The sequence below is a fragment of the Pectinophora gossypiella genome, chromosome 12, assembly GCF_024362695.1.
Source record: "Pectinophora gossypiella chromosome 12, ilPecGoss1.1, whole genome shotgun sequence".
In the NCBI taxonomy this organism is placed as follows: Eukaryota; Metazoa; Arthropoda; class Insecta; order Lepidoptera; family Gelechiidae; genus Pectinophora; species Pectinophora gossypiella.
The window spans coordinates 13,705,367-13,732,746 of record NC_065415.1 but is presented as its reverse complement, the minus strand read 5'-3'; the positions used below and the strand labels follow the sequence as shown (position 1 = coordinate 13,732,746).

Below are 27,380 nucleotides of genomic sequence, written 5' to 3'. Positions count from 1 at the left end.
ACATAGCTTCGAACGACTTCAATATACAAGTCACACCCAGTGGCGTAACTTAAACTTTAACTACGTCGATTACGGCAGGTGAATATGTCGTTAAGTTAGAAAACAAAGAACGGAGGACTATTTATTTTATGTATTCCACGCGAATGATTTTCGGCCGAAGTTAATTTACTGCCCGTTTTAATCTGTTCGCACTCCAATAGTTGTAACTCAAAAAATATACATTTTGAGGTCCTGTCGTATGATAAAATAATTACACACATACATTCTTAAACTCACTCAGGTAAGCAGAATCTATGGAATTCCATTTGATTCAATTTTGCCACACTTCTCTTGTGTTCATCAATCGTTTCATACACACACATCGGTTCGGAGTAGATCGTACTAAACTATGGTCATCTATTTTCTATGGTCATCTCCAATTTGGTCCTAGACGGACGACATTAACCACCATCTCCCTAGCGTTATCCCGTTTTCTCGGGGTCCGCTTACCTAACTTGAAGATTTGACAGGACCAGTTTTATACAGAAGCGACTGCCTGTCTGACCTTCCAACCCGCGAAGAGAAAACCAGCCTACTATAGATTAGTTCACATACCTCCATACATTAGGATACATTTCTCGGGAATGTGGGTTTTCTCACGATGTTATCCTTCACCGCTGAGCACGTGATAATAATTTATAATCCAAACAAAAAACAAAACAAAAACACAAAAAAAACACAAAACAAAACAAAAAACAAAAAACAAACAAATTCGAAAACTATTGGTTTAGGCCTATGCTGGGATTCGAACCTGCGACCTCAAAGTGAGAATCAAGCGTTCTACCAACTAGGCTACCACGGCTACCAAGCCTTTAGGAAAGACGTTAATTAACCAAATAAATACGTCTGACACCTATATACGTCCCACTGCTGGGCACAGGCCTCCCCTCAATCAACCGGAGAGGGTATGGAGCATACTCCACCACGCTGCTCCAATGCGGGTTGGTGGAGGTGTGAACCAAATAAATAAATTGTAATTAAAAATATATTGTATTTTTTGTGGCATCCACATAAATTAGCCCGAAGCAGCTGGGAACAGGCCTTCCCTAAATTTGATAGAGGGGTCATGGATCAGCGTAATGGAGTGTATAAATATATGTCTGTAATTCCTATAATACACGTAAGACATACGCAAGCAGTAAGGCGGACAATAGTTTTAGTAAATTCAGTATTATGAAAACATGAGTTTTTTGGAAACAAGTAAATCTATAATTATATTTCAACTTGTATTTTTGGTTCCAGTAAAAAAATAGAAAGAAATTAATACAAAAATCTATTACACACATAATATTCGTTACCAAATTACAGTTTACTAATGAGTGTGAGTGTATGTGTGTGTGTGTGAGTGCAAGGGTATGTGTAGGTATATGAATGACAGCACAGAAACAAAACACAATTACTATAAATACAACACAGCAGTCTGACCATAATGCTTAAGGCGACATCTCCCAAATAACCAACCGTATTTAGCTTCTCAGATGACGCCCTGAGCCCAGTTTCACGCCCAACTGGGCACCCTCCACCCGATTGTCTGAAATTTTGTACCGGGTCAGAGCCCTCAGCGCTCCCCATTCGTCCGGCCAAGTGGTTAATGTCATTTGCGGTAAGTACTATAAGTCACGTCAAAAAAGGCATATACGGATGAAGCACTTCACACGGCTGCTGTTTATTTTTTCCCATTTCATATTTTTTTAAGTTACATCAGTTTGACAACTATTAACGTTACGGCAAAATTTTGTTCAGGCCGCATCCTTTGTATTAAAATTGGATTTCTTTTATTGAATTTGTCAAAATCGTCAGCAATGGAATCGCTTTATTAATTCCCATTGGAGTGTCTTTAGGGTTTTTTACAGTTTTTGACATGCCCGCGCTTCGCAATTTTATGTTATAATAATGGATTTATTTATCATCTTAGCGCTATCCCTTTTTTCCACGAGTTCCATTTACCGAAAATGAGGAAGAGAAGTGAAACCCCAATTACTGGTTAGGCCATGTACCTCCAAAAATATGTTTCTCGCGGGTGTAGATTCTTCACGATGATTTCCTTCACTGCTGAGCACATTACAACTAGTTTAAAACTCATTGGTATTCGAGTCCAACCTGCGACTTCACAGTGAGAGTCAAGCGTTTTTCCAACTGGGCTACCACGTATTGATAAATTAGTATCTATTAATAAAGTATTTTGCACTTTACGACACAACACAACACAACACAACACAACACAACACAACACAACACAGCACAACACAATACAATAGAATACAAAAACTCTTTATTGCACTTAAATCACATTAAAAATAAATAAGTATCAGTATATTAGTGGTTTCACACACCTCCACCAACCCGCATTGGAGCAGCGTGGTGGAGTATGCTCCATACCCCCTCCGGTTGATTGAGGGGAGGCCTGTGCCCAGCAGTGGGACGTATATAGGTTATTTATGTTATGTTATGTTATGTTATATTAGTGGTTTAATTCTCGTTGCGTTGGATATAAACATCATTTTCTAAAAATATAAAGTCTTAATACATAATTTATCCTTAAGTAAGATATACCATGCAGTTGCTTTTGGTATCAAAAAATATAATATAAAAATAAAGTTTAAAAACTAAATCCCGACTGCGCAGAAGACGCGCTCCCAAAAAGTATGAAACAAGAAAATATTTCTCTGAAATTCTTTCCCATAGTGATGTCTAAGAGATAGCCGTGGTCGTATGCCGTAGTAAGCATACTCTTAGGACAGTTTGGAAATTATATTTTTTTGTTATCAGTTTGAAATACAGTGAGGAAATACAGGGCAGTCTATTGATGTATAAATTACGTTACTATAGGGACAGTCCTTTCAAAACATTACCTAATAATGGTCACTCATCTACCCTTTTGTTGCCGAACTATTAAAATAGATGAAAATAGAATAAAACAAAGGTATAATCATCCATTGTTTTCGATTCACAAGTTTAATTTAGCTACAAGCTTTCAGAATAGTTTAAGTATAGCATAGTATTTATTTCTAAGAGCATTTTCACTTCATTTTAAGTACTTACTTATTACTTATAAATTCTGTTACAGTCTCAACGTTACGTAATATATAGGATATTATCCCAAATGGAGTAGTCAAAGGTACATCCGTCACAAGATGGACTAAGTGTTCACACCTCACCGACATTTCTGTTAGACCAACATGAGCCATATCGCCGTCTATAATGGTCGAGTCAACTGTTTTAGTAAAAACTGAAGTTAAGATAATCCGGTAGCGGGGTACAGACTCAAAATACCTACATAATATATACTCAAAAATATGAATAGGCAGGCGTGTAAATAAAGCAATGGAACTTCCAAGTAACAGGATATATTGTAATTGGTAACGTGATGAAAGTATCCGTAAAGAGAACGGGTCAGAGAGCTCTACATCAAAGCTTTAGTGCAACCTTTCGTCATGTTTTCCGTTGATTTCGCCCATCTCCACTGAAGAGGCTTCTCCTCTTCGAGTACTCGGGTCTTCATTAACTCCTCGCACTCCAGACTAGCGAAAAGTTCTCACGCGTTTCTGTTATCCTATTACACGTAGCCCATATAAACATCTAATTCTTTCCTGCGCACCTCTGCACCTTCTTCTGTCCCTTTTATGCGTATAGCTCTATCTCTGTTACTCGCAGTTCGGGTTCGAAACACTGTGAGCTCCTAGTTTCGTCCGACGGTCCCGGGCGCTCGCACGTGCCCGCCGTCCGCTAAAAACAGATTTCTCGAGTTACGCCGGTTTTATTGAAAAATTGATAAAAAAGATACAACGTCTTTTGCCGTTCGGGCGGAGCTGTGCTTGATTGAACGTTTGTGGAAAGGATTCGGTGGCGCGGAATAGGTGAGTACCTGGCAATATCAGGTGACTGAAACTGTCATTAGATACGGATGGTTTCGTACGTCCATTTGTTGTCGTATTTATGTTTTTGACGCTCGTATCTGATGGCTGTACGAGTAAACGTCGTGTCGTATTTGTAACCATTATTACGGGATAGGATATTTTGTGTCTTCATTAACGTTTTTTCTCGTTATCGCTGTAACGAAGCCATCAATTCAATCCTAAAGGGAAGGTAAATTATATAAAGTTTACTCAATTTTCATGCAGGATAGCTTTTTGCTGAATTAATTACAGTTATTTATAAACATTACGGTGATTATATAGTAACGTTTTGAGGGAAACGTATTAAAAGAATAGAGATTAACTTACCTGATTCGGTTCCGACTATCTACATTGGGAAGACTCTCACAGTGACTCCTTAGATTATGTTTTCTCTCATCTACCTAATTGTTTTGCCAAGTCGTTTTTATCAATATATCAGCACCAGTTGCAGTTGTACGTTATGATAATTTATATTATTATAAAGAAGACATTTTCTAAAGTAAACAAGCAATTTAAACGTAATCACGTGTATAACATAATGATCTTTATATTTACGATAGCCAGCTGGCAAATAGGTACTTTAGAATAAAATTTATTACCTAGAAACAGTACGAAGACTGATAAAATTCCCAATTGAATGATACATTGACAGACATTTGATCTTATAAAGGTTTGAGGAAAAATTGGGTACAAGGCATCCATTAAAAGGAAATACATACGACATTCGATTATTTACTTATTTTGATAAGTTGTCTACGTAACAAGGACCTACCTACGCAAAATAAATGTTAATGTACTTCTAAAGAAGTAGATTTCCATCTTGCCAGCCCAAGTATCTTATCAATGAAATTACAAACGGGTAAATTTTGTGTAATTATATTAAAAACATTTTTTTATTCATTATAAAATTATCACGACAATATTTTTTATTGTCACGTCACTAATTCAAATTCAAGATTCTCTTTTGTCCTGTATAACTCCGGCACTATTAAAGAAAACGTTAATATAAAATACTTACGCTATTTTCTACATTTATCTATGAACTGCTAGTTTCGTAGATAAGCAATATCCGTAGCACCCGTTCATCCTACGGCGTAGCAGTGTGCTACGACGCTATTATTATTATTATCTTCCACCCTTCCATTGTGCCTTTTATACTTTTATCCATTCCGTACAAATGGATTAAATGCAACACTGAAGCTCAAATAATGTTTCGCAAATTGACTCGTTTTTATTACAGGCCATTTGTTTGGAACATTACTTAGCAAAACGTCTGTTTTTGTGAAGGTATTTTTTTTGCTTAGACTCTGATAAAGACATTCTACAGTCATTATTTTTCGCCTTTATCCCTTTTGCAGACAGGTGAGATTGTAATTTAGCATTCTTTTTTCGTCAGATATCGTAGTGGGTAGTACTTAGATTTTCGCTATCAAAATATTATATTTGTTTTACTTATAGAATGATTAAAATTGTGAAGGAAAATAAAAATGAAAGATTGTGTAATTTCTAATATGGTAAACTAATGTTATGGTCGATAGGCTGATCCCTTGTCAGTACAAGTTTCATCACATCCATCTTAGAACTTCGTATGAACAGCTGCACGTTGTCTTTGATTACTTGTGTCTGCGTCTACTCCATTAGGGATTACCGGCGTGTGTTTATGTATATATTCCAACAGTTCACTTCTTTTAAATTATCACGACGATATCCTAATTAGGGTAGTCAGAGGTACATCCATCGCAAGGTGAACTAAGTACCACAGCATAAGTACCCACACCGAGCTTTCTGTTTGACCAACGTGCCAACTGTTAGTGATAACTGCACTACCTAAAAATAAATTAGTGATAACTGCACTAAAAATAAATTAATAAGTCATTGGTGAAAGCCCGGTACGCTCCTCCAACCACATGCCAACAGTGACTTTCCTTAAAAACCAATATAATTAACCGTGCAAACAGACAATTTGGCAGACTTGATACTTCGTTCGTCGGCTTCAGGTGAAAACAATTAATTTACGGCCTCTATTTATGAAATTCAGGCGATACCTATCTGAGAAAATGGCGTTTAATTAACTCTGAAACATTGCTTTAATCAGCTATGCGAGGCTCGTCGCCTGGTGGCGTTTGTTGATTGAATCGATCTACAATATTAAGCGGCTATCGGCATGGTCTAATCAAATTCTTTTTTTTACACCAATATTTGTTAGTAAAACAGCTTCCGTGGTCTAGTGGTTAGGCTCCTAAATTATATTTATTCGTTCAGAATTGTTGGTAGGTATTAATTAGAATTTGAGTTTTTTTTTCTTTTATATCTAAATATATAATATATATACTATGCAATCCACGTAGGTCCGTATTGCTGTATGATTTTACGTGACATGTGGACTGGGGGGTTAAAATAACCACATCAAAGCAATTTATCTTAGAAAGTAATGTTGCAATTTGACATTTACGCATATAAAAGTAAGTGCGCAATGCAAACAAATTTCAAATAGCAATATTGCTTTCTTAGATGAATTGCTTCGATGTGGCTATCTTAACCCCCCTGATTGTCCGAAAATGTAAAATGATTCTTCGGAGGGCAAGTTAAGCCGTTGGGCCCGGCTTTATCCTTAATAACACCTCCACCAACCCGCAGTGAAGCAGTGTTGTGGAGTATACTCCATACCCTCTCTGGTTGATTGAAGGGAGGCCTGTGTCCAGCAGTAGGACGTATATAGGCTGTTTATGTTACTGTAGACTAAAGATTCGACCCGTCTCTACCTAGGTACATATTTCATCAAAGCAGTAAAGATCACATTCATATTAATCAGAGGTTCTCGATACTAGCCTACCAGAGAATAGTTTTTTACTATTTACCCATTAATTTGCCACTTATAATTTGGGTGATTTTCTAACGGTAAAAGTCTAGCGTTGCGGCGTTGGTCCCTGTTACTACTTACTTACTCGTAAGTGGGTAAACGTTTCATGAGCCATGTCAGGGGCCTTTGGCGGCTTAATAATAACCCGGGTTGACGAGATTGGTAATTCTCTTCACAACCCACACTATAGACGAAGATACCTAAGACTATTAGATCTCTAAGTAACTTCTATCCTAAGTTCTAATTTACGTCTCTGGCCATGCATAAATGATTTATGTTGTTAACACTTCTTCGAGCCTTTTAGGCTTTGCCCATCTATATATCTACTTAGTTGAGTAGATTACTATCCTACAAGCAAATCCTAAGCCAGGTCAGACGTCGGGTCGGAGGGCAAAAACTTGTAATAACGTTGAAAAACCGATGAGATCTGATTACGAAAGATTGATGTAGGTCTAATGTATTTTTTATGTTCGCACATTTAAAAAATTCATTTTTTAAATTCGGAATTTTACATCTTTCTCTGTTGATGTCCGTCAGCTAGAATGCGAGTGTAATTAAGAAAAAATATTATTATTATTAATTTATTATTATATAGGCTGTTGGTGTACCTTTTTTTATAAATAAATAAATAAAAAATAATAAATATCACGTGGTCTCCTGGATTTTCGCCTGGTTAATGGCAATAGGCTTGCTCTCTATTACTTGGGACTTAACATAGCTGGTGAGGAGTGGGTGTACCTATATACCAACTATATACGTTTGCCTACCACTAAGACACATGTTATGTATAACGTAACATGTATAATGCACCATAATCATCATCACCAGCCCATTAACGTCCCCACTGCTGGGGCACGGGCCTTCCCCATGGATGGATAGGGAGATCGGGCCTTAAACCACCACGCGGGCCCAGTGCGGATTGGTGGTTATTAACGACTGCTAATGCAGCCGGGACCAACGGCTTGACGTGCCTTCCGAAGCACGGAGGAGTTCGAGATGAAAACTTTTTTTTTTGTGGTCACCCATCCTATGACCGGCCTTTGCGAAAGTTGCTTAACTTCAACAATCGCAGACCGAGCGCGTTAACCGCTGCGCCACCGAGCTCCTACAACATACAATATCGGTGGTAAATACAAGTCACTTCAGTCTACGAGAATGTTCTGGCGTAAATACATTATGTCATTGCCACTCTTCACCATTAAAAGCATCTGCCAATATTGGGATGTCAAAAATTTCAATACACAGTGTTATATTTATCTCTGAGCGTTCGCAGCCTGAACGCTTTTTGGCCACAATTTATATCCTTTTTTCAATTGAGGAAAAAAATTTTAACGTCCCACTTTCCATTAGCTTCTGCCACATACAGTGATTTAAGGCTGGTGGTTGTTGAGTTATAACCTCATAATTTTACTCAACAAATGAAGCTGGACTTGATTTTTATTTCTGCCTATTTTCTTGATTATTTTTCCTTATTGTATTGCTAAAGAAAGGTGGCAGTGGAAGGCCTACCGCGATCACATCCAGGATGTCTTAAAGAAAGGTCAGGTCAAAAGTACCTTCTCTTAACCGGTGAGCATACTTCTTTACGTATCTCCTGATATTCGGAAAAAGTAAGAAGAGTCTGTGCTTCGTAACGTATCATCACACGCATACAATCTGCCTATTAGGTACACATACTGTCTCTGCCTAGCAAGTACATAATTAAGAATATGTAATTAAACTTGATCCCAAGACCCTCGGGTCGTAGGGCTAGACAGCTTTTACCTATTATTTATTTTCATTATCGAAGTATAAACGCCATAAGCATTGTAATCTTTTTCTTATCGTGTGGGTAGTAAGGTCGATTATCAAACCATTGTAATAGTTGTTAAGTATTTAGCAATTTCTTTTAAGTAACTAAAGGTGCGTGCGCCCGCCAATAAACTGGTAAAAGTTTTGCGAAATTATTTTTTTAAGCAAAATTGTACCTTTTTTGGAATAAAAAAAAAATACGAAGCACACTCTTCTTACTTTTTCGGAAAATCAGGTGGTTCAAGGCTGCATGTAAGGACAGTCTTACAAAGTGATTTCAAAAATGGCCCCAACGGGAATCGGTTCCGGCCCTCCAGATCGTGAGCCCAACGCTCTAACCACGGATGCTGTCAATATACCCGCTGAAAAATATACCTGAGGTTTATTTATTTAGCCAATAGTTCCATCACATGACGCGCGATATTCCCCCTATTTCCAGTCTTACCGACTAGTCCTGCCCTGAATTTCCTTCCCAATAGACTAACTGAATAGTAAGACTCCGCTTTTCCCATTAATTTTACTTTGTCAAAACTCCATATACCACTATTTTTATGGCATGTAGTAAATGTAACACTTTTTATTCCAAAAAGCAATTGTAACTGAAAATTTTAATAGAGATTAAATGCGTAATATTTTTAAATGGCGGTAAAATGGCGCAGTGCAGTTTTTGTATTATTGCCCCGATGGGACTCGGCCGCTTTTGTTCGGCCCTTGAGTGCAGCATTTTAGTGAATTGTGGAGCAATTCCGTTATTCCGTGAATCTTTGGAAGGGGTTTTAAATAACGTAAATATTGGCCTTTCATTACTGTTCGTGTCTGTCTTCCAGCCTTTTGTTGTTCTCTAGTGGACATTGACAATTGGTTTTTATTTGTTAAGTGTGAAGGTTTTCACCCGTCTGCAAAACGGACATTTCGCATGTGTGTGAGCGATATGAAGATTAGGTAGTATGTATATTGTCCTTTTCTCTTGGTATTTCCTAGGCATTTTTCTTTTTGGTCAATCGGAATTAAATATACAAATCGTAAGTCAATCTGTGGACAGAATGACTTATGAGGACTATAATAATAAGTTTAGATGATTAAGGAAGGCGTGATCATTATGATATGAATACGTATTCATGTAATTGGGTAGTTTCCTAGGTCAAAGATAAATGATAAAATTCTGATTGATAGACAGATCTCATAATCACTCATTTAAGAGACACGGTATTGTCGGTATAGCATTCTCCATTCTTGTCTAACAAAGGCCAATTCCTTCACTTCCTTATAAGACATGACGTTCGCCTTCTATTTAATCTGTTCCATGAAAATGAAATGAAATGAAATAAAATTTATTCGCTCTAGAGTGGTTCAATGTAATCTCTTCTTGGTCTTCCCCTTCCTCTCTTTCCTTGTAGCTCTAAAAACAGATCTAAAGGTGATAAAAACCGTTTTCTTTTTTCTATTTAATTTATTTATGAATTTAAGAAAAAAAAATAATAATAAGTGCTACATTTTATCCCGTTTTTTATGACGTCACATGTTACTTTTTCATACAAATTCCATAGTAGTTTCGTGTTTTGACGTTTAGTAAAAAGTAACTGGTTTGACTAGTTGGAAACTACCCTATTCAATATAGACACAAAGCAAGCTTTTCACGCCTTTTGTTTACTGAATTTTTCTTAATGAACTCGCACTGTAGGCCAGGGGTTTACTTTTAGAAGTATCTAACAACAAAACAATAAGTGGTAGAGGAAAATCCACTAACGGAAAATATGTTCCTACATAACAAAAATATCCAGATAATCTTGTTTCTATATCTCCGGCCGTTATTGATTTACCTCAGCGCTTATAGGCTGAATATCTTCGGCGCAGACGATCCCTAGAGGTTATGCTTGTAAAGCGCTTTACGCTGAAAATTGAAAGTGACTTCGGTAGTAAAACGTACTCCCAGAATGGGTTAAAGCGCTTCAAGAAATATCAATTTTGGGATTCAGCGATGCTTCGCTGCTTTTATGTTTATTTTCCTTCTGTTGTAAGTGGGCCGTTAGTATGAGCGGATGGTTTTCGCGGGTCTATCGGATCTCTGAAAATTTTCAGTGAACGAATTTCGTGCAAATTCTGGCGGCCATTGAGTTTTTTGTTAACGTTAACGGCTTGGGCAACCATCTATTAAATTATTTTTTACTCCATAGTGATTCAATAATAAAGCTGTTGAGTTCAACAACAAAATAATAATGAATATTCAACAATTTCGGTTAAAACAATATCTAGACCGTGCCTACTGTAGGTATTTACAGAACTTTGTAATTACTTTTAGAAAACTTTGATGTTGAGATAAAAGCAAACTAAATCAAACAAACCTCCTATTTAAAATACTTAATTAATAATATCGTGCTTTGCTCGGTAATAAAACAATAATTTTCATTAAAGTACTAAGTAGTACTAAATATTATCATTAACTAAAAGTACACTCATTCATAATAATTATTATTTGAAGAGACGCTTAGTCTCAGTGTCCCACAGATAATAGCTGTATTGGGCTGCTTTTCCTTGACGGGTTGAAAATTCAGACGGTCAAATTTTTATGTTGTTTAAGTTGCCTGGAGGAAATTGCAACTTAGCAGTAAGGTCGCCTATTGTACTCTTTCTCTTTTGTTTTGTATTTCATGTTTGTGCTATAAATATTTTTTTTATGTTACGTAAACGGAGCCCGTGAAGAACGGAATAACGCGAGGGAGATGATGATAATGATGACTCAGTAAGAGTCATCATCATCATCATCATCCAAGCCGTGTCCGGCGACGGCGACTCCTAAATGTCTATCCCAGGTCGATGTTATGATAGGCTCTAATGTGGCTAGCAAAACCGAACAGTAAGAGTAGGAGAAATATGACACATTTTTTAATGTTTTTATTTTCGAATAATTTGAAAAGGAACCTTATGTAGGTGGGTATGAAGTATTATTGAGATAACACGTCAAAGCGAGAGATGCTCGTCTAAACTAAGACGAGTGTGGCCTACACACCTCGTCCAAGTTTTGAACTTATTGCGATAAAGCATAGTAAAAAAGGTTATTATAAGGTTTGTGATTATTTACAAGATATGAATGCATGGGACTGACTGTCTGGGAACTGAATGTAGGCAGCCAAATTTCTAAATTGCATAACAATATTTTGTGTTTTTTTTTTTTAAAGAACGTCTAGGGCCCTGGATCGAGTGTTTTCTTGCAGCTTCCTTGCCTCGGCTATACAGGTTGTGAGAAGCTGTAGTAGTTTTAGGCGGATGAGACGTTCGTTATATAAAAATGACGATTCAAAGTGTAACTATGTTACCTACTGAATAAAGATATTCTTTAATAACGGCTTAACGTGCCTTCCGAAGCACGGATCATCTTACTTTCGGACAATCAGGTGAGCAGCTTTTCCGCTTAAATCTTATATCTTACCACACAGAGTATACGCAACTGTGAAGATTTATTTCTGACTTGCTTTTGACACGGTTTGAGTTTGTTTAGTCGCTAACCACGGTTAGAGAACGAGCAGTTAAATTTACGACTTAACCACACGTAGTTAACCCGTAGTTTAATGCATGAAAACAATAGGTTCAAAGAAAATAGTTAATGGTGATTTTAAAGGTGTAATAAAATTTTGATATTTTTATGTGGCGAAGTGGTTTTGGAATGGAAACGTTGATTGAACCTGGGTATGAAAGTTAATGTTTTGATATTATTTTCAATTATTTTATTAAATTGTCTTTTCAGAAGAATATAACGCTTTTGGAAGGTGCTTATTCAATTTCCAAGTAAAAAAGTCTATCTGGCAGACATTGTACTATTCTTTTACGAAATAAACTGATTAAGAGCTCTGTATTAGTCAGGTTTTTTCTTTTTCTTTCACATGGGTTATGAGGTCATTGACGTTCTTATAAACACTGATTTCAGGGATCATAATATATTAAATTCCACCCAAGGCATAAAAAAAAGAGAAATGAAATCACTAACATTGGCAAAGACGTTGAAAAGCTATCGTTAAAATTCCTAAGCAAGACACGGTATATTTTCACGTCGCTCTGGAATTTACTACAATAAGCTTAGACGTAAATAAAACATAAATATTTCAGTAACTTTACTACCGTGTTGTAAGTTATAAAATTATATCGTAAAAATAAATAACTCTCACGTCCCACTGCTAGGCACAGACCTCCACTAACGATCAAAAAGCCCATGTACCTACACCACTATTCATGTCCCTATTATACTACTATTGTACCCAGAGACGTACAACATAGCATAAACAGCCTGTATACGCCCCACTGCTGGGCACAGGCCTCCTCTCAATCAACCGGAGGGGGTATGGAGCATACTCCACCACGCTGCTCCAATGCGGGTTGGTGGTGTTTTTTTACGGCTAATAGCCGGGACCAACAACGGCTTAACGTGCCCTCCGAAGCACGTACGGTTACCGGAAATATTCCCAAAGTGGGGATGTTCCCGTTATAAATACTCTTTAATAGTAAGGACACTGACTGCTTTTCTTTTTTAAAATTGTTCTTGCTTGAATGCTTGTCTTTTCTGCCTAAAGGTTAAGTAAAAAGCTCTTTTTACATAAGTTTCCCGCCTTTTTACTTCTGGGAACGTTGCCATAGTGGGAATACATAGTCGGTAAGCGCACGTCACCGGTACCTACTATACTACAACTATATCTTATGTCAAAAGTAAAAGAACTTGTATTTTTTAATGTAAAAATAATTACAGATGTCTATAAAACATACAAAAGTTTTAAACATCAAAGAGGTGTATTATTTTATTTGTATTTTATTTCCATCAATCACAAAAATCACAAATAAAAAATTAAAATATTCTCAAATTCGACAAAATTAAAATATCAAAATACATTTTTCTAATCAATTTACCACCACAAAAAGCTAAGACTTTTATTTTTTAATTTACTTTTTCATAGAGGCAAATGGCCACGCGTATTCAACCAAGTGATGCGCTCGATATTTCGCGTCCACACCGAAATAGACGTGAAATAGGTCATCGCTCGGTGACAGCGGAGGGAGTTTAGAGACAAATTTGGCACCTGTCACTATATTAAGTCCCATTAACGATGCATTGCTACCTCTATTAAGCTTAATTGTTTTTGGTGAGTGATGAATTTTAGTCATTAGATGAAGTATGATTGATTTGTGTATGTACTTTTTTGGAATAAAATAACTGTAGACAACTAACTAACTGTTACAAAGATTTATGGAATATTTTATAATAATTAAAAATTGTGTACCCACCATAAATGATAGGAGAAACGGAGTGTAATACCTAAAAGCGATAAACAAAACTATGACGTTCTTCAGTGCGAATGTTCATCACTGCTATGCACGTTACACTATGCTTCGATGTATCTTCTTGCGATGTGTTAACATCGTGAAAATACTAAATTGCGATGCATCCTGCATTTCACTGCGATAGAATAAAACTTTAGTACACTGTGTTATGCCTGTATCGTAGATTTATTTCTTCGATGTAACGTGCATAGCAGTGATCAACATTCGCAGTTTTGTTTATCGCCTTTAGGTTACACCCTAGGAAACTTCTGGATTGAAATGGAAAACTAGTCAAAATCTTATTACTCTCGCGATACCCACAACATTAGGGATTAAGGCATTAGTTTATATTTATATGTATATATGGAAAGGATTAAACGATAATTATTCATAATTGTATATATATTTAAAACGCCATGGGCAACTGTCGTTTAAATAATAAAAAAATAATAAATAAATTAATCTTAAAATGTTTGTAATTTTCACAAACCAAACAAGATAAAGATAATAAAACACAATCCGAAGCGCGTATCTCTTCAAGCGTGGACCTAATAATAATAATTTTACTCAGTCCATTCCGTTCAGAAATAACTGCTGGAACCGAAATATTTTCGTGTCAGTGTGTCATACGTAACGTTACATTGTCGAAGAGTACCAAGGCCGAATTCTTAAAAAAAAAAAACATTTAAAAATACAAGTTCAGGTAAACAAAACGAGAGCTTAGCGCCGTTTTTTATTAAGATTTAAAGATAGAACGCATTCGGCTGCTTTTCCTTTTGAGTATGTTGTAAAAAGTTGACAACACGATAATTTTAGGATGTCTGATGGGCTGCGGCTATTAGCCATAAAAATACCTCCACCAACCCGCAGTGAAGCAGTGTTGTGGAGTATACTCCATACCCTCTCTGGTTGATTGAAGGGAGGCCTGTGCCCAGCAGTGGGATGTATATAGGCTATTTATATTTATGCTATAGTTCAGAGCCCGCGCCGATATTCGAACTATGGATATTACTAAATCACACGTTCTAGAAACAGGGCTGTCACGAGTTTTTATGCCTGAAGTGGACTCTACACACCCCGAAAAAAAATCCCAATAAATATTGCAGCCCAAAAACCCTATTCTCGAACGTTTCACTCTGTTGCACAATATCCTGTAACAAAATCTGTTGACGAACATATTTTCTCTGCTGAAACATTTATTTAACACGAGCCATTTGTATTTAAAGCACTGATAGCTGGTTTCGGTGAAATTCATAGCTCTATCTTGGCTGTGGGCAGACTATGTGAAGCCTGCGACGTTGCCTGCAATATTTAATTACTTAACAATTGGGTAGTTACTTAGGTCAAAGATAAATTAGGAAATACTGATTACTAAATCAACACAGATAAAGGTGACAAAAAAAGTCTTTTATTCAACTTATTTATGAATATTCTTAAAAATAATAATGATGTTAGTGCGACATTTTGTCATGTTTTTCTATGACGTCACTCACTTTCTATGACTATAATCCATAATGGCTTATTTTCTAAAATGGTAGAATATTTTTTGAAAATTAAGTACAAACTTATTTATTAGTTTTATTTTTATATTATTATTCTAAACAAGACAAAATATTTGGAGACTACGTGTGAAAAATTATTTAAAAAATGTTTGACGAAGCCTGTGGTGGATGCCTATTTTTTTGTGATTTCTTTATTTTAAATTACTTATATAATAGTCATAGCTAATCTTTTTCGAAAGGCAATTAATATGTTTACACAGTTTTATTTAGTAGAGAGATACCTAAGGTAAAATAAACTCCGTATAACCCCGTACGCATAAGTAGTTTCTGTTTAAATTCCTATGCAAAAATAAATTTTCTTCATATATAAAATACAGACTGATTTACTTACATAACTTTACTAAGTATAACTCTCTTCAAAATACAACAGCGAAACGTAGCACCATTTTAGTTCCAATTCACTCAGTCGATAGAACGAACTGAAGTCTTATGTAACATAATTTATTCATTCAACCACTATCCACTTGAACGAATTGCCTTCATATAGAGTGTCTCTCGAAGTATAAATGTCACGAGTATAGACACTTCTATCGAGTATAGACAGCCTCCGTGGTCTAGTGGTTAGAGCGTTAGGCTCACGATCTGGAGGTCCGGGTTCGATTCCCGATGGGGACATTGTCGAAATCACTTTGTGAGACTGTCCTTTGTTTGGTAAGGACTTTTCAGGCTTGAATCACCTGATTGTCCGAAAAAGTAAGATGATTCCGTGCTTCGGAGGGCACGTTAAGCCGTTGGTCCCGGCTATTAGCCGTAAAAACACCTCCACCAACCCGCAGTGGAGCAGCGTGGTGGAGTATGCTCCATACCCCCTCCGGTTGATTGAGGGGAGGCCTGTGCCCAGCAGTGGGACGTATATAGGCAGTTTATGTTTATGTTATAGACACTTATATATAGATTTGTAAGAATACTAATCGTGGTTTTAGGCAAAGAATTGATTGTCAATCGCGCACGAGGCGACAAATATTGCTACAAGTAAAAACGTTTAACACTCAACATAACATATCATCACTCCTGTATTCCTAAAGGACTAGGCAGGTAATACATAGACTCCTCGCCAAAAAGCACCAAAATTCCCATGAATATTCCAACAAGAAATTCCACTTGATATCAACTCAGAATCATGGTCTGAATCATCCCTCAAAGTATTCGGTACGATATCACTAACAACCTGTATATAAAATTATTCGTATTAACTCAGAGTCATCCCCCTCAGTATTCGGTACGATGTCACTAACAACCTGTATATAAAATATTTAGGTACTTAGATTCAACAGACCCAGCTGTTAGATACTTCACCGTATTCGATTCCCTTCCATTATTTTGTTAACGCGGGTGTGTTATTTTTGGACTTGAATCGATCAACCTAACGCTTAGACATTTTAACATAATAATATAAGAAAAAATTAGGTACTTGTATTCTAAAATATTTTCGGTAACTATGTAGGCGTAGAACACGTGCTCAGCATTGAAGGAAAACATCGTGAAGAAACCCATATTCCCGAGAAATGCGTTTCGCAGGTATGTGACCTAACCTGTATCGGGCTGGTTTTCCCTTCGCAGGTTGGAAGGACGGACAGGCAGTCGCTTCTGTAAAAAACCGGACCTTTCAAATCTTCAGGTCATGTAAGCGGACCTTTTGAAAAACAGGATAAGGCTAGCGAGATGATTTTATAGGTGTAGAACACAACATAAATAAGCGAAAGGTAATATACATCCTGCTCCTCGCCAGTTATGATTAAGTCCCATGGAGCGAATCTATTGCAATTCAACCAAAAATACGGGAACCCACGTGACAAGATCGGAAAGCTCGGTGAGGTGTAGGTACTTAGATCATCTTATGATGGATGTACTACTCCACTAATTACTCCATTGTAATATAATCATGAGCTTGTGCTATTTAATGTAATCAATTATTCTTTTTATATAGGTGTACAAGTTTAAGGCTTATCACAACGTGAAGATAACATGTCTTAAAAAAAAATTATACCGCTTTCGCAAATCTGATTCTACGTATAAGTAAATAAGGCTTCATTTCTGATATCTCGTTCCGCCAGTCTGATCCAACCACAAATACTGAATACTTACTTACAAAATCTCTCTTAATTGAATACTGAAACTAAAACTAATTGGTTCAATCCTTCCTTTGACGTGTTTGGCAGGATATAACTCCATTTACGTTTAACATAGCTTGTTCCTTTAATGCTTAACGTAAATATTTCATCTTGTAAATTATTCTAGACCTTATTGGAAATAGATTTATTTCCCTCCGACAAAACACGATAAAGCTTTTACTATCGCGTTTTGGTTATTAACCTTTATCAATAAACTTTGGATATTTGGTGGAAGTTATAAGGGTCTTGTCCTACTGAGGACTCGACTGACCGTGAGTGAATTTAATGTATGGGCTTGTCAATGAGCGGTTAGCGTAGAAATTCTCTTATAAACGCAAAAAGCATGCCCATGTCCAGTAATGAGCCGATCCCGAGAATGATCCCACTTTAGGAAAGTTCCCGCCGGTAAAAAGGCACAAAACTTATGTAAAAAGATCTTTCTTCCCTTACTTTTAGGCAGTTAAAACCCGAGTATAAGAAAGAACAGCGTTGAGTCGCATCTGCGTGACTCATAATGAACTAATGCCGCAATGTCTGAACTAGACCTAATTTCAATTCTCTTAGGCAGTATAAGGATAAAATTTATAAATATTTATGTCCTCCAGCATAATATATATTTTACTATTTTAATGTATTTTTTTTTAATTATTTGTATTTTAAATTTTAATACAAATTATATCTGTATAATTTAGTTACGTTATCTTACACTGTAAAATGTTGTGTGCACCTATAATTGGCTTATGTAACAGTCTAATTCCTGATGTAACTTTTATTTTATTTAACGTTATATTATAATAAATAAATAATGAACATTTTGAAAAAGGAAAACAGCCAGTGACCTTACATAGGTAGTCACTCAAAGGATGTTGTATGCTATTATTGTATTTATTCTGCAAGCAACAGCTCGCGTATACGTATTTATAGCGCCATACATTCACCATTAGAAAGCAAGACGACGGACTTATACAGGGTGTTAGTGACATCGTAACGAAAACTTTGAGGGATGATTCAGACCATGATTCTGAGTTGATATCAAGTGTATTTCCCGTTGCAAAAGCATGGAACGGAAATTAATTCAAAACACAAAAATATCATGAATTTTCCAACAGGAAATTCCACTTGTACGAGGTGTAAGTGACATCGTAACGAATACTGAGAGGGATGATTCAGCTCATTATTCTGAGTTTGTTTCAAGTGTAATTTTCGATCACAAAAGTATAGAATTTAAAATAGTTTAAAAACTAAAAAAAATCATGAGTATTGGACCGGTAATTCCACTTGATATTAACTTGGAATCATGGTCTGAATCATCCCCCTCAGTATTCGTTACGATGCCACTAACACCCTGTATAATATACTGTGCATATTACGTGTTTATATCTAGGAAACTACCGTATTGCAAGTGTGATATAACCCTTAGGGTAAGTAAGGAGTATGTCAATCACTGTCGTTGATAGAGTGAGGTCAATATAACTCACCCTTTTACATTAGGTACAGTCATGAGTGATATCATGTACCCACTTTAGAACCCTGTCTCAGTATCACATTTGACATTTAATGAGACTTACGGTTTAATTTGTCAAAAAAGTGAAAGTGACATGGTTTCAAATTGTGTACATTAGTACTCGTGACCGTACACTCTCGTAAAACATAAAAACATAAGTAGCCTATATACGTCCCACTGCTGGGCACAGGCCTCCCCTCAATCAACCGGAGGGGGTATGGAGCATACTCCAGCACGCTGCTCCACTGCGGGTTGGTGGAGGTATTTTTACGGCTAATAGCCGAGATCCACGGCTTAACGTGCCCTCCGAAGCACGGAATCAACTTATTTTTTTCAGACAATCAGGTGATTTAAGCCTGTAAAGTCCTTACCAAACATAACAACATAACACTCTCGTATTAATGTAAATATATTTATCACGCTTTAGTATCCAACGATAATTCCGTTGTTTGTTTTATCTTAACTGTATTATAACCGGGACACTCGATACAAAAATCCCATTATTACCATGTGCTGTCTAACGCCTAAGTGGGAGCGAGACAAGACAATCCGCGCTCTCTCTCTCTCTCTCTTACTCCTTAGCAGTTTAGGTCCATTTAAAACTAAAGTACTGTAAGACCCAGAGGGGGTGAGATCGGCGCTCAATTTTTATAAAAGTTTTATTGTTTAGGGTTCTGAGCCTCAAAAGGAAAATCGGAACTATTAGTAGGGGAATCAAAACCTATGGAGTACATAATGGTAACGTTTGAACGTGACTTCTGCGATACGGGCTTTAGCCTAGTGCAGGAGTTACAGCTAATCTTGTATGAATGTTTAATAACAGTTAAAATATGTACCAATACTTTGTTTGAAGATGATTGTTTGAAAATAGTTATAAGTACTTAATGTTTATTCTGAATATTTTTTTATTATTATTATTACTTTCCATTGACCTAGTATCATGTAATTTGGCAACTAAGAAGGTCTTACAGGACAAATAAAGTAAACAAAATCGATATGTTTTAGCGATTGCAAACTTATTGCAGTTAGTTTTACTTATGTTGAATTATGGTGTTGACAGCAGCGCCTCGAACGGCGCTTCCCCCCACGGCGAGTCTCTTTACGGCGATTCTCTTTCCGGCGAGTCTCTTTACGGCGAGTCTCTTTAAGGCGATTCTCTTTACGGCGAGTCTCTTTAAGGCGATTCTCTTTACGGCGAGTCTCTTTCCGGCGAGTCTCTTTACGGCGTTTCTCTTTCCGGCGAGTCTCTTTACGGCGATTCTCTTTACGGCGAGTCTCTTTAAGGCGATTCTCTTTACGGCGAGTCTCTTTAAGGCGATTCTCTTTACGGCGAGTCTCTTTAAGGCGATTCTCTTTCCGGCGAGTCTCTTTAAGGCGATAATTCGGATTTATTTCGATATATGAAGACATTTTTTTTTAACGGCAAAGTCAAATCGCCCCCGACGCGCGAGTTGGATCGCACTTGTTTTATTACATACACCTCATAATTAATTACACAAACAATGGTGCTAATTCCGTTATACACCATCTTAACTTATTTTAAATTATACCTGTCATTTTCTTATTCTCTGAAACGGAAAGGGACGGGTAATCGACAGGTATGAAATTTTCCGTCGCAAAAGTATGCAACTGAAAATACTTCATAAAACGTGACATCGTAACGAATACTGAGGGGGATGATTAGATTAATATCAAGTGTAATTTCCCATGGCAAAAGCATATAATTGAAAATAATTTAAAAAGACACAAAAATCATGAATTTTGCGATGGGAAATTTTACTTGATATTAACTCAGAATCATGGTCTGAATCATCCCCCTCAGTATTCGTTACGATGTCACTAAAATATAAATACCTAAACTGTTAAAGCAAAACCCAATTAACATTTTAAAGAGACCTAGAGACCTTTGTGGTGGAACTTGATAACAGTTCAGAAACACGCTGAATTATTAAAACTTCATCAAGAACTCTGTATTGCGTATTAAGTGTGCTAGAGGTTATGACTCCGGCTTTAAGTGGCGTTTTGTATGTGAAATTAAACTTTCATGAACAATTTTGGGAAAATTATCAACTTTGCTAATTAAAATCGATTTGGCTATTACCGGAACGAACAACTTTAACTTATGTCCAAAGAATTTCTTATCCGAAACTCATACTCTACACTATCCCTTTACTGACCTCGCATTCCTGTAAGTTATTTTCCTTAAAAAAAAAAACATTTTTTTATGATCAGAAATAATAAAAAAAGGAAAGAAGACATATGTTTGAGGTAGGATACAATAATTATAAGTTTTACAAAATGAACAGAGGTTCCCAAACTAGGCGAAGCCTGTAACAGTTCCTTTTCCCATTTATAGGTTGTATCCAGCTATAGTCTCATTATATCTTCATCGTTTTCCATACAAACAGTTTTATGAACTTTTAACGAAAACAACAATGGTCTAATTTGTTAGTAATAACTAAGAATAAAATCTTGCACTTATGAAAAGGACAATATTACTCGTACTATTGTTAGAACGAATTCGTTCCAAGTAGATTTTGAATTTGTCAGAAAGTAAATTTAAAGCTCATGTGAAGCTTACTTTATGTAACTGATTAGCTAATCGATAAAAATGCTTGGATAACTTGTAATGTAAACCTAAATTTATTTAAAAGATGTGTTGCTGTTGCAGTTTCTTGTCATTTCTTCTTCTCAGCCGTAACACCGTAGGAAATGACGTAGATTGAACTTCAACAAGTTTACCCATGATAATTACGTTGAATAAATGATTCTGATTACTGATTTCTGTAGGCCTGAACCTTTAGAACGAGGGTAGAGCGGGGCTCCATACGTAGTCTAACCCATGGCCCGACCCTAACAAAGGACCATCTCTCCCCTTTCGCAACTCACTCTACGAGAGGCTAATTCGATTACGTTATGGCTTTATATCTAATATCGTTGGCAAGTTACACAGCATTTACACAGTCCATAATGCGGAGGATTCAAAACTAACAGGGGTGAATACATTAAACGAATACTGGATACATTTGGCGGCATGAATTGTGTGAAATTTGCATAAACTAACAGAATTATAGATGTGGAATATGAAGTGGAAGGTTTGCGAATGGAATGGTGAGTGTTTGAAAATGTGATGATTCACGCAGTAATGTAGATAATAGAATTCTTTTGTGAAATTACATTTACTGGGTATGTGTAAATCTTCACTTCCGGTGAGAATTTGGATTGTGGTCGAATGAAAGACATTTTTGTACAATATATGGCTTGAATCAACTGATTGTCCGGTAAATTAAGATGATTCCGTGCTTCAAAGGGCACGTTAAGTTTTTACTTTATGAAAATGGTTAAGAAAAAAAGCTTCTGCGCTCATTACGAGGGCACGTTAGACCTAGTAATAGCACGGCGTCATCTTACTTTCACATTTTTTTCTTTAATCATTCTTTTTTTCTTAGCAGTTGGTGTCGGTTATAAGCCGTAAAACATTTTCACCAACCTAACCAAACTAGGGATCACAAAGTAATTTTTGTGATATGTCCCCCACCGGGATTCGAACCCAAGACCTCCAGACCGTGAGCTCGACGCTCAACTAGTGGACCACGGCGGTCGTTACTTCTAAAATATTGCGCAAATGTCAACTTGCAATATTGATTTAAAAAATGGAAAGAAAAGGGTGAAATTCTTCGCTCCCAAACTCACGCAATAAATAGGGACATGGCTTTAAGCACGTAAGCAAAGCCACTTTGTAGGGCCAACTCATGAAAATACCTAATTCCTCGACTAAGGTTAAAAGGTCTTTGGAAACTCAAAACTATTCCCGTCACGTCCTTTCGTTTCGTTTTGCTTTTAAATTGGTTCTCCAGCGTATCGTAAGGTGATCGCCTCTTATTGCCTCCATAACGGCCCACGCTAGGGATTTCATTGAAAACTGCTTTAACGCCATAAAGAGAAATTAACGGTTTAGAAAGATTAAGAGTTCCACAACTTGAGCAAATTGTATTAAATTCTTTGGAAATTTCCGCGAGAGCTTAGACGGTGTCTATAATCCATCCATACTAATATTATAAATGCGAAAGTGTATGTGTGTGTGTCTGTCTGTTTGTTTCTCCGTTTCACGGCAAAATGGAGTGATAAATTGAGTGGACGTTTTAAGTAGAGATAGTTGAAGGGGTGGAGAGTGACGTAGACCACGTTTTGTCTCTTTCTAATTCCTCATTTCCCTACAATGGAGGGTGGAAATTTGTATGGAGCATTCCGAAATTTTCAAGGTAGAAAGCAAAAAATTGGCATGCGAACTATTTGTGACTAACAAAAAAAATGTGCATCTTTTTTTTTGGAAATCAGCCCCCAACCCATTCAAAGACCCCTCTTTGAATTTGATATGGGACTATTTCATTTTCAAGGTAAACATTGAAACATTAGGAAAGAAGAACCGTGTCAACACAAATTAAACGCAAACGAAGCCGCGGGCAAGAGCTAGTATTGTTATGTTTGTGTAGAGATGTCTTGTTAAGGGAGAACTTATGATGTCTCTTTTGTCAGATAGGGCTGTACATGAAAGACAGTTAGAGATTCCTTACAGAAGCCTACATGTTAAAACATTAATAATACCCGGGCTTACCTATATACTTACTTACTAATAGTAGACTATCCTAAACATCATTATTTTTAAAAATCCTTTCCATATCTCAACATGAAACTAATATTATATTCAACCCTGAAACAATGAAGCGTAGGACTAATTGCTCTTTAGTAACAAAAAAAAAGTTTTAAAGATATTATATTTTTTGCTGAAAAGCGTAGGTAATATTAATACCTGCGTAGGTTGAATTCTTTGTACTATCGTTAAGAAGAGTTGCCAACCCACATTTTTACGATGACACATCAAATTAATATATTCAGGTCAGATCGTAAAGTGTCCATACGTTGTGGTACGGTATTAAAACGTGTTACTTTCCCCATGACGTCAGCACCTCCCCATTTTGAAATATTGGCAAAATATTGGCGGGTAAGCCAGCGAAATTTCAAATAAAAGAAGGGTTCCGTCTATTATTATTTTCTTTTTTGCATTGCTAGCCAACTACCCCAGCCTAGGTGCCAGACTTACACCAATGACATATTCATTTATCACATTTTTCTCTAACACACGGCGATACGGCTCAACATCTATCACGTTAATTTTACAGAAGAAAGTATAACATTCTGTCTAATATCACTTCTAGATCTGACTTCAAGTTGTGCTTTGATGACTTTATATTTTACTAGGCTAAATCCAAACAAATAACAAGGGTTTTTTTTTATTTATATACCTTTTCCCAATATTGCGTTGCTTTTCAGTTGCTCCTGCAATTAGGGCTTATCTTATGTTTACCATCAGGCATAGTTGAGCCAACATACTTGGCCAATATAAAAAAAAATATAGACAAAATATAGAAAAAAAATATTCAAATCACTGAACCTTGTTAACAGTACATTTTTATCCAATGAACAACGTAGAACTTTAATAACAAAAAAGTTTGTATTTATTATGCACAATTTGAATTCAATTTGATAATTGTTTTTGCGCTAATCAGCCTGTAGGCAGGCGTTGGACAAAAAAGGGTTTTGAACCTTTCATTGGTCCCTAAATACCCGCCTACTGTCAAAGTCATAATATGAGGGTGAATAATTGTGCACTTAAATATTTACGATTCCCTTATTTGTTGAGTTTAAAATTGGCTTAAATTATATTTAATTAGGTACTTAGGTAAGTACTTAATTTATTATTGTACAATGCCAGGTATTAGATTTCAAGGGTCCAGGGGTAAGGAATTTATAGGTCGAGATCCCTTGGACTTCAATGGGTTTTAAAAAAAGAATTAACCATGTTATTAAGTTTCTTGAGGGACTTCTTTTCCGTAATACATTCCGAAATGCTGGTAGATAGTTAAGTGTCAAATAGAAATAAAATTGAAACAACTATCTTTGAATGAAAGAACGACGGGAAGTGGCGAGGACAAAGAAGAAGAAGAAAGTTTCGCTAGGTTTGGAAACAGGTATTTTACTACTCTCAGTAACAACTTTAAATCGGCATTATTTTTACGTTAATCAACTCACATAGGAATGGAAAAAGGGTTCCGGGCCAACTATCAACGGAACCCTCTCTCCCTGTCAGCCGCAGGCGGGCGGTGGTCGCATGCAATATTTATGACACACCCATGTGCATTGGGGTTCTGACCTCCTTTAGAACGTACGCTCAAGATCCTTACGCGTTAAATAAGTTCCGTATTGTTTGCGAGAAAATCTGAATAAATTGGAACGTCATTTTAAGTTTTGTTAGGGCTTTTGTTCTGTAAAAATGATGAACTATGTATGTGGGAACGAAAGATTATTATGAACGTCATGTTTATGAGATGAAGGCCTCCGTGGTCCCGGAGGTCCCGGGTTCGGGTTCGGATTCCCGTCGAAAATCGTCTTTTGAAGAGATTACGAGGCTGCGTCTACGCTCACTGTGCGTTCAAGGTCACCACTTTTATCCCACACATGCTCATTAAAATAATCGCGAGGACCCCCACATTCCCGAGAAATTCATTAACGGAGGTATGTGACTTAACCTGTATTGGGCTGGATTTTCCTTCACGGGTTGGAAGGTCAGACAGGCAGTCGCTTCTGTAAAAAATGAGACCTATCTAATCTTCAGGTTAGGTGAGCGGAACCTGGGATAATGCTTTTAATATACACAGCCTATCCTTCCTAATGGTCTCATTAATTAAAAACCCCAATGTACACTCAAATTCTACATAGATAAACCACTCGAGGATCAATAAAACCACATAACATACAACTATTGTGGTGAATGGGCAAAATGCGCCATTTACTCAAACATATCGGTTGAACCTGCAAAAATACGAGCTTGTGAACTGAAAAACCGAATATCGGAGTGAATATTTCACCGAATAACCGTATATAACCGGGTACGTCGTGCAATAATACGCTGGCGTTTAATCTCTCAGTATACGGTCAGTGGTACGGTCACGACTAGTGCTGCGAAACTGGGTATTAATAAGTAGACAGACAATCAAGTTTATTATTGTAGCATTGAAAATGATTACCCGGTAATCGACTGCCGTAATCAATCAATCTGAAATAACTGATGTGGGCACAAGCGCTCGGATATTTAAAATTAGAATCATTGTAGTAATTAAGTTAGGTGGTATGCAATCTCTCTCTAGCATTTTTTCGGTTTCGCAGGGTCCGCTTTCCTAACCTAAAGATTTCACAGGCCCGGGTTTTTTACAGAAGCCACTGTCCTGTCTGCCCTGCCGATCCGCGAAGGGAAAACCAACCCAATACAAATTAGTTGATATAACTCCAAAACGCATTTATCGGGTACTTATATGTTTTCCCTTAGCGCTGACCATATTGTGATAATCATTTTGTGATCCAAGCATGAATTCTAAAATAATTGATTTAGACCCGTGCTGCTTATCGAACCTGAAACCTCACAGTGAGACCCAAGCGCTCTTCCAACTAGGCTAAAAAAAAGGAAGAGTGGTGTCAATTTTAAAAGGCCGCCTGTTGTACTGTTTAACTGATTATAAATATTTATTCCCCGATACCGACCCGCCGGTATGGTCGACGATTTCCCTCAATCAGCGCTTATCTCTATCGACGCACTAGGGTCGATTAATCCTTTCAAATATTTTTTCCTCTCAGACAACGCCCTGAGCCGAGGTTCGCGCCCAACTGAGCGCCCTCGGACCTGTTGTCTTAAACGTTGTACCGGGTGAGAGCCTTCAGCGCTCCCCATTTGTCCGGCCAAGTAGGTAATGACAAAAAAGCTTATTTTTAAATTTTATTTTTAGTACAATACAGACATTTTGTATTGTATTTTATTCTAGCTCTATGGTTACTGCTACAAAACGGTTGACGCGGTGAACTACTAAATACTGAGCATAAAAAGTCTAAACGATTTACGTTTTTGAAATAACGCTTAGAATTATTGCATTCCGTTTTTAAATTGCTCTTTTATATTGGAACTTTTCTGGTCGTCCCAGTTACCTTCACTATGCAAAATAATCATAACCTGGATATTGATTAAAATTATGTTTGTTTGATATAACGGTGCATTTAGAATACTTAGTTTTATTATTATTGTTTTTATGATTTTGGTTTGTTTTTCTTTTTGTTTTGGATATATTTTTTTTGTCTGTGTACTTATTGATTTCCGTGTGGTTTCTGTCCTGTGTTAAATGTAATGTACCTGTCTGTCTGTGTCTGTGGTGTCCGGAAGTAATAAATGTTTCTTTCTTTCTATAATAAAACTATTTACTTAACCTC

At 36.7% G+C, this 27,380-nt stretch overlaps 1 protein-coding gene across 1 annotated transcript in view; it reads left to right on the top strand.

The window, feature by feature from the left end:
• Positions 1 to 3,740: 3,740 nt before the first annotated feature.
• LOC126371275 (spondin-2) overlaps positions 3,741 to 27,380 on the top strand; it is a 75,712-nt gene continuing 52,072 nt past the window's right edge. Inside the window, exon 1 of the mRNA XM_050016561.1 lies at positions 3,741 to 3,896. The gene's annotated coding sequence lies outside the window, so the exon portion shown is untranslated. The remainder of the gene's footprint in view (positions 3,897 to 27,380) is intronic.